The sequence below is a fragment of the Sus scrofa genome, chromosome 7, assembly GCF_054392235.1.
Source record: "Sus scrofa isolate SSC_HxYL_T2T_F1_AM1 chromosome 7, Sscrofa_HxYL_maternal_Yorkshire_Landrace_v2.0, whole genome shotgun sequence".
NCBI lineage: Eukaryota > Metazoa > Chordata > Mammalia > Artiodactyla > Suidae > Sus > Sus scrofa.
Window position 1 is genome coordinate 93,282,371 of NC_139389.1, and position 18,320 is coordinate 93,300,690.

General features: G+C 34.5%; 1 long non-coding RNA gene across 1 annotated transcript in view; it reads right to left on the reverse strand.

The window, feature by feature from the left end:
• Positions 1–18,320, reverse strand: part of LOC146401776 (uncharacterized) — a 112,128-nt gene that overhangs the window by 74,876 nt on the left and 18,932 nt on the right. The gene's annotated exons all lie outside the window — the stretch shown is intronic.

Sequence of the window (18,320 nt, forward strand, 5' to 3'; positions counted from 1 at the left end):
TATTTTCTTGGCTGCCATGAAATTAGTACATTTTATGTTCTAGATAATCATGTTATACAAACTATGTGTGACCTCACCTCCATCCAAGAAAGAGCAAGAATCCTGATTTCCTGCTTTTTCTTGAAACTTAGAACTTTCTCCTGGTTTTTACTTTATAAAGAGGTGGGTAGGCAGTATGAGCCTTTTTAAAAAATAAGCATCTGTTACTCATCCAAATGTTCTATCCTTTGAATTTTAAGTTATTAAAATAATCAATAAATAAAAATGGAATTTAATTTAGAAGGGGAAAAGTTCTAATTGAGAACCTGAGCATGGTCAGACACTATGTCAATTGCAGAAGACAAAAATATGCCTCACATCACTCATGTAGCTAATAGTTATGGTAGACTTATGAACGCTGTACTAACAGGATATATATGAGAAAGCGATGAAAGAAGAATACAGTGGTTTAGAAAGTCATCACATTTGGTGGATGAAGTAACATTTGACTGTTGGAGAAAAAGGAACATCTAGGACCCATGTCATGTGGATGGAAGCATGAGCATGTAGATGTGAATGTCTTTTTCATGAGAAATTTTGCCAGTTTCTGTTATTGGTGGTAGGGAGTTGTGGGGAGGTGTATGATGAAAATAGGTTGGGGCCATATTGTGAAGGGCAAAGCTGTTTTCAGGAGTATGGCTTAATATGTTGAATGAAATGGGAAAAGATATATTTTATTTATTTATTTATTTATTTATTTATTTATTTTTGCTTTTTCGGGCTGTACCTGTGGCATATGGATGTTCCCAGGCTAGGGGATGAATAGAAGTGCAGATGCCAGCCTATAACACAGCAACAGCAATGCCAGATCTCATCCATGTCTGTGACCTACGCCACAGCTCATTGCAATGATGGATACTTAATCCACTGAGTGAGGCCAGAGATAGAACCTGCATCCTCATGGTTACTAGCTGGGTTCTGTATGGCTGAGCCACAGTGGAAACTCCAGAAAACATACATTTTAGAAATGTACCATGCAATAAGAAATCGGTAGAGCTAGGGAAGCTAGAAACAAGTCTGTATTTTGAGACAAGAAAGAAGGTCTAAATTAAGGCAGTTTTGAGACTAAGTGTAAACTAAGTAAACATAGTGATCTCTCTGTACTGGGATACGAGGGGTGTCAAAGGATAATGGCTTAAGTGAGTAATGAATGACAATGACACTTAACAGTGATAATGAAAGCAAATGGGGAAAAAGTATTTCTAATGTCAGTAATGCTGTAGAACATCAATGTGGAAATGGACAAGAAGCAACTAGAAAACTTAGTCTATAGCTCAGAAGCCATGAATGAAGGAGAATTGCTCATCTCAGCATTAAAAGGTACTTAAATTGATAAAGACATTAAAATAAATTCCAAACACGCCCCTTTGTGCTATAGAATCAGTGTTTTTCCTAGCACAATAGCATCTACTTCCTTTCCCATTCTATTATTAAAAATGGTATGATTATATTAGGAGACTCTTTGCAGATACCAATGATTACCATGGGGACAATAAAATTTAATGTATAAATCAAGTTAGAAATTCTATTAATATGCCAGGGAAATAGATGTAGACTGGACTGTCCTAGGCTCACTGGAACATAGGATAACATTAATTATTGCCCATCAATGCTCTATGACTCTTTATCATTCTCCATAATCATAAGCATACCCTCATTTTTGGATTGTAGACACTCATTTTTTTTCTCTCAATACACATTGCATTTTTACAGATATATTTTCCTCTTGTTTCTTTTTCATGATAAGACACCTTTTCATTTCCATTCCATAATTCTAAGATTTAGATTAGTGCTTATTAAGTTGTGCCCTAAATTTTAGGGTCTTTGACAGAAATTATTCATTAATTAATACTGAATTTCTATATACATATGTGTTTGTGTGTATGTATGTGTGTGTGTGTATTGGGAAAAATTACTGTTTTAAAATTATGCTGAATGTACAAACATCTAAGAAAAGTCCTCTAACATAAGACTTCACACTGGATTTCTGGTTTCTGATCTGGCATATAAAAAGCTTAAAGATTGCCAAATTAGCAATCCTTAGATCCATTAGAGAAGTGAGGTCATGAGACAAACCAGTGCTCTACGAATTGTAGAGATGGACAGATACAAAAATCATGACTTAGCAGAAACCTCTGCAGAAATGAGTCTGGCACAGGAAAACATAAATTATAATTGAATAATTTCTGGAGGTTTATTGTGGACAAGTCTGAGAATTTAAAACTCTAGGGGGCCCAGTCATAGGGAAACCCACACTTTATCAATCTTACCTCTAAGAGCTCTACTAGATACAGTGAATATCAGAGAAAAATTCCCTCATTCTGTTCTTTTTTTTTTTTTAGGGCTGCACCCGTGGCATATGGAGGTTCCCAGGCTAGGGGTCTAATGCGAGCTATAGCTGCCGGCCTATGCCAGAGCCACAGCAGTGCAGGATCCGAGCTGCATCTGCAAACTACACCACAGCTCATGGCAATGCCAAATCTTTAACCCACTGATTGAGGCCAGGATCAAATCCTCAACCTCATGGCTCCTAGTCGGATTCATTTCTGCTGCACCACAATGGGAACTCCCTATTCTCCTTAATAAAGCTTAATATCTAGAGCTTTATTAAGTTTACAAGAGCTAACCTGCTGGGTTTTTATCAGAGCCTAATATGTCAGAGGGAAGGGAAATACTGAGTTACTGCTCCCTCTAGCCTTCCTGTGGAGGAAGAGAAATACACAACTCCAGCCCCCTCTGAGCATTCTGTCCCACATAAAGAGAGAAAGAACCTGAGAAGTGCTATCAAAGTTCACAGTCCAGAAACACAAGCTCACCAAAAGTCTTAGACTTATGCAGGACTATGGCACGCTTCCCTCTGCTAGACCTTACACTGCATTACAAGTCCTACTTAAAACTGCAGTTATTTTTAACTGCTTCATGATGACCATCTTTCAACAACAAAAATAAATAAACAACAAGGCACACTAAAAGATAAAAAAAACTCAGTTTGAAGAGATTGAACAAGCATCAGAATAAAACTCAGGCATGGCAGGAATGTTGAAATTATCAGGCCAGGCATTAAAAAAAAAAAAAAAAACCCAAAAAACACTTTGATTAATTTTTTAAGATACATACTGGAGAAAGTAGACAACATGCAAGAATGTATGAGTTTAATATAAGCAGAGAAATAAAAATTTCTGAGACAGAATCATCATGAAATGCTAGAGATAAAAAAATCTGTAGCAGAAATAAAGAATGTCTTAGCTTTAGTAGTAGACTAGACACAGCTGAGGAAAGAATTTTTGAGCTTGAAAATATGATAATAGAAACTTTCAAAACTAAAAAGCAGAGAGAAAAAAAGACTGGGAACAAAAAGAGACTCCATAGAGGAATAAAGATAAAAATTATATCCAAATTCCAAACTACTTCCATGCAAGCAAAAAGAGAGTGGAGGAAATATTTAAAATGTTGAAAGAACAAAACCACAGACCTAGAAATCCATGCCTTACAAAGGTATCCTTCAAAGGGAAAGACTATCAGATAAAGACTTTTCAGGTACACAAAAATTGAGGAAATATTTTGCTAGTAAAACTGCATTGCACGAAATGTTAAAAGAAATTCCACAGAGGTAAGGAAAATGATATAGGTTAGAAAAGTGGATCTTCATAGAGAAAGGAAGAGCACTAGAGAATAAATAAGTGAAGGTAAAATTAAAACTCATCTTCTTAAGAAATCTAACAAAAATGTTCAAAATAATTATGTCAACAATATACTCAGTTATGTACGCTTATGCATTTATATCATTTTATATGCATGAGCACACAAGTTAAATAGTGACATCAATGATACAAAAGACAAGAGGGAGGAATTAGAAATAATTTGTTATTATGAGGCATTGGTATTACCTGTAAAACAGTATAGTGTTATTTAAAAGTGGACTTAATTACTTGAAATTCTTATAGCAAATTCTAGGGCAACCACTAAAAGAAGGTTTAAAAAAAAACAAACAGTTGTTCAACTGGTAGGTTAAGAAAGAAGGCAAACTGAATTATTTAAAATGTTTGGTTAAAATTACAAAGGTTAAAATTTGTAGAAAACAAAAACACAAACAAGAACAAGAGCAACAAACAGAAAATAGTTCCTAATGTAGTAGATATTAATCTAATTATCTCAATAATATGCTAATAAATATGCTAATTAAAAAGAGAGCATCAAATAGATCAGAAAATAAAACCCAACTGTATGCCAATCTATAGAAACTTAAATATTAAAGTATACAGAGATTATAGATATAGAGAAAGATAAACACTCTGTTCAGATAAAGTGGGGATAGTTATATCAATTTCAGACAGTGCAGACTTTGAGGCAAAGAAAGTTGTCAGAGATAGAGGTGCATTACAAAGTGATAAAGGGGTTAACACACCAAGAAGACTTAATGACTCCTAATGTGTACGCACCTAAAAGCATAATGTCAAAATATGTGAGGCAAAAACTTCAAGCTGAAATAGATGAATCTATTATTATATTTGGTTCAATAATTTAAACAAATCAATTAATTTAAACCATCACATCAGCAGGCTGAAGAAAAACTGTAATCATATCAACAGATGAAGAAAAAGTATTTGCCAAAATTCAACTCATTCCTGACAAAAATGCTCATCAAGCTAAGAATAAGGTGGACTTCCTTTATCTTAAAAAGAACAATTACAAAAAACCTACAATTAATGTCATACTTAATGGTGAGAAACTCAAATGTTTCCTGCTAAGATCTAGATAAAGACAAAGATGTCCCCTCTAACCACTGCTTTTCTCCATCATGTTAGAAGTTCTATTCAGCAGAATTAACAAAAAAAAGCAAATAAAATGTATACAGGTTGGGAAGCAAAATAAAACTGTCTTTGTTTACGGATGACATGAATGTCTATACAAAAAATATCTGAAAAATTGACAAAAAACTCCTAGAATGAATAAGCAATTATAGCATGGTTAAAAGATGCAAGGTTAGCATACAAAATAAATCACTTTCCTATGTATCAGCATTGAACAAATGGAATTTAAAGAACATTACCATTTAAAAGAGCCTCCCATAAAATGAAATACTTAAATATAAATCTAACAAAATATGTATATCTATATGAGAAAAACTACAAAATTCGATAAACAAAATCAAAGAGATAGGCCATGTTCATGGATAGGAAGATTCAATATCCCCAGAATGCTAGTTCTTTACAAGCCGATATATAGCCAATGAAATCAAAATCAAAATCCTAGCAAGTTACCTGTATATTTTATCAAAATGATTCCAAAGTCTATTTAGAGAGGCAAAAGACCCACAGGAGTCATATCAATATTGAAGGAGAAGAATAAAATTGGAGAACTGACATGACCCAATTTTAAGACTCACTAAAACACTATATAATAAAGATAGTGCAGTATTGGCAAAAGAATAAACAGATTAATAGAAGCGTAGAAAGCCCAGAAGCAGGGCCACATAAATATAGCCAACAGATCATTGACAGAGGAACAATTGTAATGCAGTGGATAATAAATAATCTTTTAAACTAATGGTTCTGGAGCAAGTGGGTATCCACATACCAAAAAAAAAAAGACACAGATCTTACATCTTTCACAAGAACCAAGTCAAAATTTATCACAGAGCTAAATATAAAATGCAAAACTATAAAACTCCTGGAAGATAACATAGACAGAAATACAGCTGACTTTGGGTATGGCAATAACCTTTTTAGATACAAAATCAAAAACACAGGAGTTCCCGTCATGGCTCAGAGGAAATGAACCTGACTAGTATCCATGAGGACGCAGGTTTGATTCCTGGCCTTGCTCAGTGGGTTAAGAATCCGGCACTGCCATGAGCTCTGGTATAGGTCACAGATGCAGCTTGGATCCTGTGTTGCTGTGGCTGTGGTGTAGGCCAGCAGTTACAGCTCTGATTCAACTCCTAGCCTGGGAACCTCTATATGCCACAGGTGTGGCCCTAAAAGAAAAAAACAATAATCAAAAACAGAAACCTTGGAAAAATCAATTCATAATCAGACTTCAGTAAAAACTTCTGCTTTGGGAAGTACAGTATCAAAATAATGAGAAAAAACAGACTGGGAGAAAATATTCTCAAAACATACATCTGATACCAGAGTGTTATCTGAAGTACACAAAAAAATTCTTGAAACTCAACAATAAGAAAATGAACAACTATTTTAAAAATGGGCAAAATACTTGAACAAACATCTCACCCAACAAGATATACAGGTGACAGATAAGCAATCTTGTATGTCATTAGGATATTACAAACTAAGACAATGAGATGACACTACATACATATTAGAATGGCTAAAATTCAAATCACTTAAAAAAAAACTCATTCATTGCTGGCAGGAATTCAATATGATATAGTTACTTTGGAAGACAATTTGGCAGGGATTCTTACAAAAATAACATATTCTTACCATGAAATTAAACAATCGTAATCCTTGGTATTTACTCAAATGAATTGAAAACTTAAGCCCATCTAAAAACCTATACTTGGAGTATAATCATAAATGTCAAAACATGAAAACAAACAATGTTTTTCTGTTGTGAATTGATAAGTAAATCGTAGTATATACAGATGAGGGAATACTATTTAGCTCTGAAAAATGAGCTAAGAAGCCATGAAAAGGTACAGAGGTAACATAAATACACATCACTAAGTGAAAGAAGCCAACTTGAATATACTACACACTGTATGATCCACTATATCACATTCTTGGAAGGACAAAACTGTGAAGACAGTAAAAATATGAGCAGTTACAGTGTTAGGGAGGAGGAAAGGGTAAATGAGGAGGGAAGGGTAAATAGGGGGAGCACAGAGAACTTTTAGGGCAATGGAACTATTACACATGTTGCTAAAACGGTGATATATGCTATTATACATTTGTCAAAATTCATAGACTCTACAGAACCAAGAGTGAATCCTAATATAAACTAAGCATTTCAGATGATATGTCAATTGTATGTTTATCAATTGTAACAATGTGCACAATATTGATAGTGGGGGACATTGGGTATATGCGGTGACAGGCGGTATATGGGAACACATTGCACCTTCCTCTCAATTTTACTGTGAGCCTAAAACTGATCTAAAATAAGTGTATTAATTAAAAATGAGACATAAAAATAAAAGATAAAGAAAAAAATGGAGGTTGCTTTGTATATATTATTATGAGTATCATTTCGCTTTTGCAGATGATAAAAGCCAAACACAGAGAAGCAACCTTTATGCACAGCTTCTAACATCTTGCCTTTGAGCTAAGCCCCTAACAGGAATGACACTTAAAGAAGGGATCGATACCTACTCATTTTCAAACTCTTCAAATTAGCACCTTTCTCCAATTATAGGCCTCCAAGACAATCTCTTCCCCAAAGAAACATTATAAATAGTCAACATGAGTTCAACAGACTATAACATGTGTGTCCCAAATTGCTGGATTTAGGTCATTATATTTTTCCAGGCAGCTAATTTTCCCCTTTGAAGTGCTCACAAAAGGTCACAAGCAGTTTAAGCATCAAAGCTTTATGAATTAAACAGTTTCATCGTGAACAGAGAAAGGCGGCTGGCCTGCAGAAAGACTATTGTGAGTATCCCTGGCTAACCTTCAAATAGGACACATTCCACAATAGGAGATCAATAGCCCACAGTCACCCAGAACAGACTTGAAGACTCTGAGTGCAACTGACCCTCTGCAAAGAAAATTCTCACATTTCTAAGTTGGGAAAGCTGGTGATTCTATTTCTTTTTTGCTTACTGATTAATTTGCAGGAAAACATGGTGGAAGAGGAGATAAGTGTGTTCCATATGCCCTGGGCAATTTTCTCAAAAACAACATATACACTGTAAAATCTTGTGAAGTCTTCTGTGTGTGTGTGTGTGTATTTTTTTTTTTTTTTCTCATAGAACTGATTGATCAAACATGTTCTCTTTCTCCTTGGGGATTTATTTGGTTCTTCACAGTCTCTGATATGAGCCTGATTTTTTAGTTTGTTGCTGGGACAGAGGATCCCCCAATGTTCATTAAACAACCACGGTAGTACCCATACTATGAAAAATATTGATTGAAATCTAATGTTTTCAGGATTTTATTTGGTTAAAAATCTGTATCTCCTGCTGACTAGTGATATTTGATGATGATAGAAAAAACAAAGCTATTTAAAGTAGATTAACTACCTTCACGGGAACATTATTTTCCTTTTCTTTTCTTCACTTAACTTGGAGACTATAGTAAATCACTTTCTTAGTTTCTTTTCTGGTTCTGAGTATCTTTTCTAGTTCTTCAGACTGCCAAGTTGTCATTTTCTCTTTCCATGACTTTTTTTTTTCTTTTTGAATCAACCTTCTGAAAACTTGTAACTTCATATCATAATTAGAAAGTCTTTCTTAATGCTAAGAGTTTATAATATTTTATAAAGTAATTTTTTAAATTTCAGTATCTCTCTTGTCTAAGTTTTATTTTGGAACAGTAAGGATAGTAATCGTTCCATTTTTTCACTGTTCCATTTTTTTCTCCTTTCACCTACTCTGGTAATGTTCTCATTTCTTTAGTATTTTCTGGTATAAATTCCTGGCTGAGGGAATTGACTTAAAATTTCATTTTGTCATCCATCACTGAGCAACATTGCTTTCCACGGAATGGAACCACGTTCATAAATCAAGACGTGAAATAGAACTTTAAAATAACACAATGTACAACTCACACTAAATATAGGTCTTTTTTTTTAATATTTTAGTGCCACACCCGCAGCATATGGAGATTCCCAAGTTAGAAGTCGAATTGGAGCTGTAGCTGCCAGCCTACACCACAGCCACTGCAACATGGGATTTGAGCCATGTCTATGACCTACATGCACCACAGCAACACTGACTCCTTACCCCACTGAGCAAGGTCAGGGATTGAACCCATATCCTCATGGGTGCTAGTCAGAGTCATTTCTTCTGAGCCACAATGGGAACTCTGGTCATGTGTTTTTCAATTAAAAATTAGATCACCAAATGTTTATAATAAAAAACCATAGAAAATAAATAATGAGTCTTTCTGCCTCTGGTCATTTTGGACCTAGTACAAAAACTCAAAAAAGTATAGGGAAATAAATAGTCATTCATGAGGTAGATGAATTGGATATATATGGTGTCCACACTCTAAAACTATAAATATGTCTTCTTCCTAAATGTCCATGAAATTAAAAAAGAAAAAAATTTATTTTTTTATTATGATGCAAAGAACATTCAATAGATCATAAAAAATAGAAATAGTACAAATTAGATACAGAACAAAATGAAATGTAAAAACGAAATTAGGAGTTCCCACTCTAGCACAGTGTGTTAAGGATCTGGCTTTGCCACAATTGTGGCATAGGTCATAGCTGCAGGTCACATTTGATCCATGGTTCAGGAACTTCTATAAGCTACAAGTATGGCAAAAAAAAGAAAAAAGAAAAGAAATTGTAAAAAAAAAAAAAAAAGATCTTAAAATTAAATTCTCATTTTTTTTATAAAGAAGAAATACAAGTGGTTTTTGACTTTTCTTTCGTTAATGTGGTGTATGACATTGATTTATTTGCATATGTTGAATCATTCTTGTGTACCTGGGATGAATCCCACCTGATCGTGGTGTATGATCTTCTTTATATGCTGTTGGATTCGGTTGGCTAAAATTTTATTGAGAATTTTTGCATCTATATTCATCAAAGATATTGGCCTATAGTTTTCTTTTTTGGTGGTATCTTTGTCTGGTTTTAGAATTAGGGTGATGGTAGCATCATAGAATGTCTTTGGGAGTGTTCCTTCTTCTTCAATCTTTTGAAAAAGTTTAAGGAGGATGGATACAAGTTCCTCTTTGTATGTTTGGTAGAATTCACCTGTGAAGCCATCTGGTCCTGGATTATTTGTCAGGAGTGTTTTTCTGACATATTCAGTTTCATTTATAGTGATTGACCTGTTCAGTTGATCTATTTCTTCTTGATTCAGTTTTGGCAGGCTGTAAGTCCCTAGAAAGTTATCCATTTCTTCTAGGTTGTCGAATTTGTTTGCATACAATTGTTCTTGTTTGCAGCAACATGGATGGAACTAGAGACTCTCATACTGAGTGAAGTAAGTCAGAAAGAGAAAGACAAATACCATATGATATCACTTACATCTGGAATCTAATATATGGCACAGAGGAACGTTTCCACAGAAAAGAAAATCATGGTTTTAGAAAATAGACTTGTGGTTGCCAAGGGGGATAGGGAGGGAGTGGGATGGATTGGAAGCTTGGGGTTAATAGATGAAAACTATTGCTTTTGGAATGGATTAGCCATGAGATCCTGCTGTGTGGCACTAGAATTATGTCTAGTCACTTACGATGGAGCAAGATAATGTGAGAAAAAAAGAATGTATACATGTATGTGTAACTGGGTCACCATGCTGTACAGTAGGAAAAAAAAATAATGTATTGGGGAAATAAAAAAAAAGAAATACAATTCAAAATAAAGGAATACCCAGAATATAATGATAATAAAAATACTAAAATTTACAAACATAACTCAACAATACTCAAAGGACATTTTATAGCCTTTAAAATATACATTTTTTTTTGCTTTTTTTTTTCCAGGCTACATCCTCGACATATGGAAGTTCCCAGGTTAGGGGTCAAATCAGAGCTACAGCTGCCAGCCTACATCACAGCTATAGCAACACAGGATCCGAGCTGCATCTGCAACCTATACCACAGCTCAGGGCAATGCTGGATCCCTGATCCACTGAATAAGGCCAACAATTGAACCCACATCTTCATGGATACTAGTCAGATTTGTTTCCTCTGAGCCACAATGGGAACTCGTAAAATATACATTTTAGACAAGCAAGTAAGGAAACAAACTGACTTAATATGTAATTCAATGTTAGAAAATGTAGTAAGATAAACTGAAGGACATAAGAAAAAAAATCAATATGCATAAGTACCTAAATTAATTCATTAGAAGAGGTGACCAAGCCCAAGGCCTTACGTTTAAGAAAATCAATATAAGGAAAAAATTGTCTACTTTTATGAAATATGATTCTTTAGTGTCAAGTATCAATATTTCAGATGGTAAAGGAGGTGAAAATTTTGAGCAGACACTTAAGAATCATAAAATTAAAGAGAAATGAATGTGGCTTAGGAAGAATAGGAGAGAAGACAGCAGGAGTTATCACAGTGTCGGGAGTTGAGGAAAGCTGCAGGGATTGGCTTTGATACAGCCCCCCAGCCACCCACCCCATGCCAAACACTGCACATCTCGTGTTTTTGCAGGACTGTCTAATTGACCTAGCTTGGTTCGCCTGCCCACAAACCTTTCCCAGATAAGATAATTTTCTGGGATTGATCCAGTCTATTTAGATTAAGTGCCCACTATCTGATTAGGTTGCATGTACAAATATCCAGATCTTCACCATCACCAGGTCCTATTGGAAAAGATGAGCATAAGTTTAGAAGGAAAAGGCGTTATGTCACCAGAAGGCGAAAGGATAACAGAAAAAAGAAGAGTCATTTATGCTTTTTAAAGTCCACTTATTTGAGTATCTACCACGCACATGTATACACAGACACACACACACACAAACAAATGTGTATCACTCAGATGATCTTATGTCACTACTAAAGAAATTAAAAATAGCAATGCCTTAAAACAAGTTATTTTTAACTTACTCAGGATGTTTACATGTTGGTTGGACCATTACTTCATGTCACCCTCATCAGGAAACAGGTTGGATATAGCCAATAGCCAGGATAGAAAGAGAGAGCAGAGAAGTCCTTACTTACCAGCTACTTAAGTTTTACCCTAAAGTGACCAATCTCACAATTGCTAACATTTCTCTGACCAAAGGAAGTCAGATAGTCATGTCCAGTTTCAAGATGATTGGAAGTACAACCCTATGATAAATTCTACGGGACCACAGAGGATTTTAGGCATTGAAACTATTTTGCCTGATGCTGAACTAGTGGATACAAAAACTGTAGAATGTATGATACCAAGAATGAACCCAAATGAAATTACAGACTTTGCCTGATAATGTCTTATCCCTATAGGTTCATTGACTATAACCAATGTGCGACTCTGGCCGGTGGTGGATGTCGATAATGAAGGAGAATGGTGGGGGTGAGGGAGGGATAGGATGTGTATGGGAACTTTTTGTTCTTTCTGCTCAATTTTTCTGTAAACCTAAAACTGTTGTAAGAAATATATATAAAAAGACAAAAAAAGAAAGGAGAAGAAAAGAAAAATAACGAAAGAAAAGCAACAGAGCTTCAGGATCTGTGAGGCAAGAACAATTAGCGTCAATACAGTCCCAAAAGGAGAGGGGAAGAAATACAAAGCTGAAAAATATTAGTGGAAATATCAGCTTCTAAAATTTGATGAAAGACAAACATGAGTAGACTCAATATTCAAGTGACACCTGAAACTAACACAACATTGTAAAGCAATTATATTCCAATAAAAAATTAAAAAATAAAGTAAAATCCTCAAGAACTGTAAAAAGTAATACTAAAGATGAGGAAATGGAGACTTAGAAAGATAAAAAGAATTCAATGACCCCCAAACAGAAAAAAAATCTGAATATATGCCCTTACACAATACAAATATCTGAAACCTAAGAAATAAATATACACTCAAAAGAAGATAATTAAAAATACAAAAATATACTTAGGAGCACGTAGAGAAATATTACTCACATATTTATGTGAAGAAAATGAAAAAAAGCTGGCATGCCCTAGTGCCCTAGTGGTTAACGATCCAGCATTGTGGCTTGAGTCTGATCCCCAGCCAGAAACTTCCACATGCCATGGATATGGACAAAAAAAAAAAAAAAGAAAGAAAGAAAAAGAAAAGAAAAACGCTAATTTGAAAAGATATGTTTACCCCTATGTTCATGTTCACTGCATCATTATTTATAGTAGCCAAGATATGGAAGCAATTTAAGGCCCATCAATAAATAAGAATAAAGAAGATGTGGCATATATATATATATATATATATATATATAAATTCAGCTATAAAAAATGATCTTGCCATCTGTGACAACAGGGACAGAAGTAGAAGGTACTGTGCTAAGTGAAATAAATTCCATGCAAGTAAGATGAGAAAAAAAAGCTAAGAGTAGAAGTCGGTAGAATTTAAAACAGAAAAACAATAAAGAAAATTAATCAACTCAAAATTAATCAAAAAATCTGATACCTTTTAATTATCAGTAAGATATTGATATTATCTTATCAATAGTGCTCAGAGAGAAAGAGAATACACAAATTAGTAATATCAAAACTGAAAGAGGGGCTATCATTACAGAACATTAAGACATTAGCAGTATAACAAGAAAACATAGCAAATACTTCTATGAGCATAAATGCAATAACATATGAAATGAACAGATTCCTGGAAAATCACAAATTATCATAACTCATCAGAGAGGAAATAAGCTGAATATTCTCATGATTAACAAAAGAATTAAATTTGTTATTAGAACATTCCAAATAAGAAATCTTCTGGTCTAAATTATTTCACTGGTAAATGCAAGCACATATTTAAAGAATAAAAAATATAAATTGTACACAATATTCCAGAAAATAGAAGAGACTGCTTGTTTGATGAAGTCAGCTTTACCTTGTTATGGAAACCAAAGACAGTACAAATAAAAAAAAAATCAACCAATATCCCATGTGAATATAAATACAAAATCCAAAACAAAATCTGAACCAATTAGACAAAATATAAAAAGAATGATGCATATCAACCAAGAGATGTTTGTTGCAGAAATGTGGGAGTTGTTCAGTATTTGAAAATCAAATAATATATTTAACCACATTAACATTTTTTTTTCCCACTGTACAGCAAGGGGATCAAGTTATCCTTACATGTATACATTACAATTACATTTTTCCCCACCCTTTTTTCTGTTGCAACATGAGTATCTAGACAAAGTTCTAAATGCTACTCAGCAGGATCTCCTTGTAAATCTATTCTAAGTTGTGTCTGATAAGAAGAGAAATCATGAGATCACTTTAACTGATACACAGAAAGCACTGGATAAAAAGCTTTTGCATTGTGAATAGAGGGAGAACTTCCTCAACTTCACAAAGAAGATCTAAAAATCTATAGCTAATACTTTACTTGATGGTGAAAATTGTCTGCTTTCCCCCAAAGATCAAGATCAAGGCAATGACTTTCCTTATTCCTATTCAACATAGCACTACTGGGAATTCTAGCAGGTACAATAAGGCAAGGGAAAAAAGTCATAGATAAACGGTATAGAATGGAAGAAATAGAGCACATGTCTCTTGCAGACGACATGCTTTTCTATGTAGAATGTCATAAGGAATATACTGAAAAATAAAACCCTCCTAGAACTAATAAGTAAATTCAGCAGGTTCATAGAATACAAGACCAACACACGCAAAAAATTAAATGTATTTCTACATACTAACAATGAATATGAAGGCACAAAAAGAGAAAAGTAATATACCTTTTTATGATAATTCCAAAAATGATGAAATATTTTGATGTAAATCTAATAAAACATAAACAGCATCCATATGCTGAAAACTACAAATGGTGATGGGAGAAATAAAATGAAATCTAAATAAATTGAGAGATGCATTGTATTCATGATTTTGAAGATTTAATACAGTCAAATGTCAATTCTCACCAAATTGATTTAATGCAATTCCTATTTAAATTGCAGCATGATTTTTGTAGATATTGTGAAGCTGATTCTAAAATATATATGAGACATAAAGGAATTAGAAGAGATAGGAATTCAAAAAATACCTATATTTAAGACTTTCTGTATATGTACAGCAGTCAAGAGAGAGTAATATTAGTGGAAGGAGAGACACGTAGATCAATGAATGGAAAATAGCAGAAAGTTAGAAACAGACCCACATAAAGACAACTTTCTGACTTTTCACAATGTTGCAAAAGCAATTCAATGTAGAAAGAATCAACTCTTCAACAGGCGGTGTTGAAAAAAAAAAAATCAGCAAAAAAAAAAAAAAAAATCCTTGACCTAAACCTCAAACCATATACAAAAATTTATTCAAATTGCATCACAGACTTTAATTTAAAGCATAAGACTATAAAACTTTTAGAAGAAACTTAAGAGAAAGTCTTTGTGACTTAGGAGCAGGTGGCAGATTCTAGTTATGACACCAAAAACAGAATCCTTAAAACTATAAGATTATTAAATAGGACCACATTGAAATTACAATCTTTTGTTGTATAGAAGACATTCCAAGAGTGTGAGAGGACAAGCTGCATACTTGGAAACGATATACATATATTTGTTTTTTTAGAGCCTCAACAGTGGCAAATGCAGGTTCCCAGGCTAGGAGTTGAATCAGAGCTGTAGCCGCTGGTCTACACCACAGCCACAACAATGCCAGATCCAAGCCGTGTCTGCCACCTACACCACAACTCACGGCAATGCCATCCTTAACCCACAGAGCGAGGCTAGGGATCGAACCTGCATCCTCATGGATGCTAGTCAGATTCGTTTCTGCTGAGGCACAGCGGGAACTCCATGAAATAATATTTATAATGTCTGAAAAATGGCTTGTTTCTACAATAAATAAGAAACTCTCTGAGTTCAGTAGTGGGAAATCAATTCATTTAGAAAGTTAGTAAAATACTTAGACATTTCACCAATAGAATAAAAGGATGGCAAATAAGCACAGAGAAAAAAATTGAAGAAATCTCAACATTAGTAATCATTAGAGAAATCCAAGTTAAAGTTATGATGGGATACCACTACCTATATACTAGAATGATTAAAATAACATACCAACATTACTATATGCTGGCAAGGATGTAGAGAAAATAGATCTTCCTTCGGTTGTTAGTGAGAATGTAAAATGGTGAGCACTGTGGAAAACTGTTAAATTTTTTCTTATAAAGTTAAAAGTACACTAACAATATGGCCCAAAAAATTAGCTGAGTATTTACCTTGAAGAAATTAAAACTTATGTTCACACAAAAATCTGCACATGAAGTTTCCTAGAAGCTTTATCTATGATAGTCCTAAACTGGAAAAAACACAAATTTCCTACACTGCATTTAGTAGGTTGAATAACAATCCCTAAATATATCAGATACTATTCTCTAGAACTTGTAAATGTTCTAGAAAAGGGTTCTAGGAGTTCACTTGTAGCACAGTGGGCTCAGGATCCTGCATTGCCATTGCAGTGGCGTGGGTCACTGCTGTGGCAGAGGTTAGATACCTGGCCTGGGAACTTCCACGTGCTACAGGCCTGGCCAAAAAGAAAAAAGAAAAAAAAAAAGGAAAGAAAGAAAAGAGGTCTGTGTATAAGTGATTAAGAATCACTTCATGAGAAATTTTCCGGATGGTTCCTGATTGCAATCACATGTAATCTCCTACAGAGCTAGAGGCAGATTAGACACACAGGTGGAAGAGGAGAGAATGATATGAAGATAGAAGTAGAAATTGGAGTTATGAAGCCACAAATCAGTAATGCCAACAGCTACCAGAACTGAAAGAAACGAAAAACAGAATCCTTGCTGGAGTATCAAGAGGGAGTGCTGCCCTGCTGACGCCTTGATTTCTCTTCAGTGATATAGATTTTACACTTCTAGCCTCTTGCACTGTAAGAGAATAAAATTCTATTGTTTTAAGCCTCCACTTTGTACCAAATTGTTATCACACCTACAGGAAACTAATACACTGGAAAAATGAATAAACTAACAGTGGTACATCTATTCAATGGAAAATTATGAATGAAAAGGAACAAACCTTTGACATGTGCAGTAACTTGCATGGATCTTGAAGAAATTACACTGAGGAAAAGATGCCCTTCTCAAAATGTTACATATTGTAGGAGTCCATTTCTTTAACTCTCTGAAATGATCAAGTTATAGGAATAGAAAAGATATCAGGGAGTTCCCGTCGTGGCGCAGTGGTTAACAAATCCGACTAGGAACCATGAGGTTGCGGGTGGTTCGGTCCCTGCCCTTGCTCAGTGGGTTAACAATCCGGCGTTGCCGTGAGCTGTGGTGTAGGTTGCAGATGCGGCTCGGATCCTGCGTTGCTGTGGCTCTGGCGTAGGCCAGTGGCTACAGCTCCGATTCGACCCCTAGCCTGGGAACCTCCATATGCCGCAGGAGCGGCCCAAGAAATGGCAAAAAGACAAAAAAAAAAAAAAAAAAAAAAAAAAGAAAGAAAAGAAAAAGAAAAGATATCAGTTGTTGCCAGGGATTAGGGTTGTATGATGCCTGTGACTTTAAAGTTTTAGGATGGGGGAGTTTTCTAGGGCTGATGTAATAGTTTTGTACCCTCATTTTAGTGGTAGTTACACAATTCTATACATATGATAGAATTTCATAGATGTATACACTCAGAAAGGTACATTAAAATCTAATGAAAAGAAATAACAATAAAAATAAATAAAATAAATAAATAATAAATACTTGATAAGCTAGACCTCATTAAATTAAAAAAAAAAAAAAAACCTTTTGTTCTGGGAAAGACAATGTCAAGAGAATAAGAAGACACACCACAGACTGTGAAAAAAAGTTTACAAAAACACATCTGAAAAAGGACCATTGCCTGAAACACACAAGAATACTCAATACACAACAATAAAAAATCAAACAACTCTATTTTAAAAAATGGACCAAAGACTTTGACAGACACCTTGTTAAAGACATAAAGGTGGGAAATAAGCATAGGAAACGATGCACCATATTATATTTTGTCAGGACAATTCAAATTAACACACTGAGAGAGATACTACTAAGTATCTATTAGAAAGGTAAAAATCTGGAATACTGACACCACCAAATGCTGGCAAAGATGTAGAGCAACATAAACTCTTATTCAACTGCTGATGGAAATGCAAAATGTTACAGCCATTTCGGAAGACAGACTGGAGGTTTCTTATAAAAACAAACATACACTTACCATATGATCTAGCAATCACACTTCCTGGTATTTACCCAAAGGGGTTGAAAACGTACCCACACCAAAACCTGCACAGAGATATTTACAGCATCTCTATTCATAACTGCCAGAACTTGGAAACAATCAAGATGCTATTCAGTGGGTGACTGGATAAGTAAACCATGGTGCCTCTAGACAATAGAATATTATTCAGTATTGAAAAGAAATTATATACTAAGCCATGAAAAGACATGAAAGAAACATAAATGCTTATTTCTAAGTGAAAGAAGCCAATGTGAAAATGTTACATGCTGTGTGATTCTAACTATAAAACATTTTATAA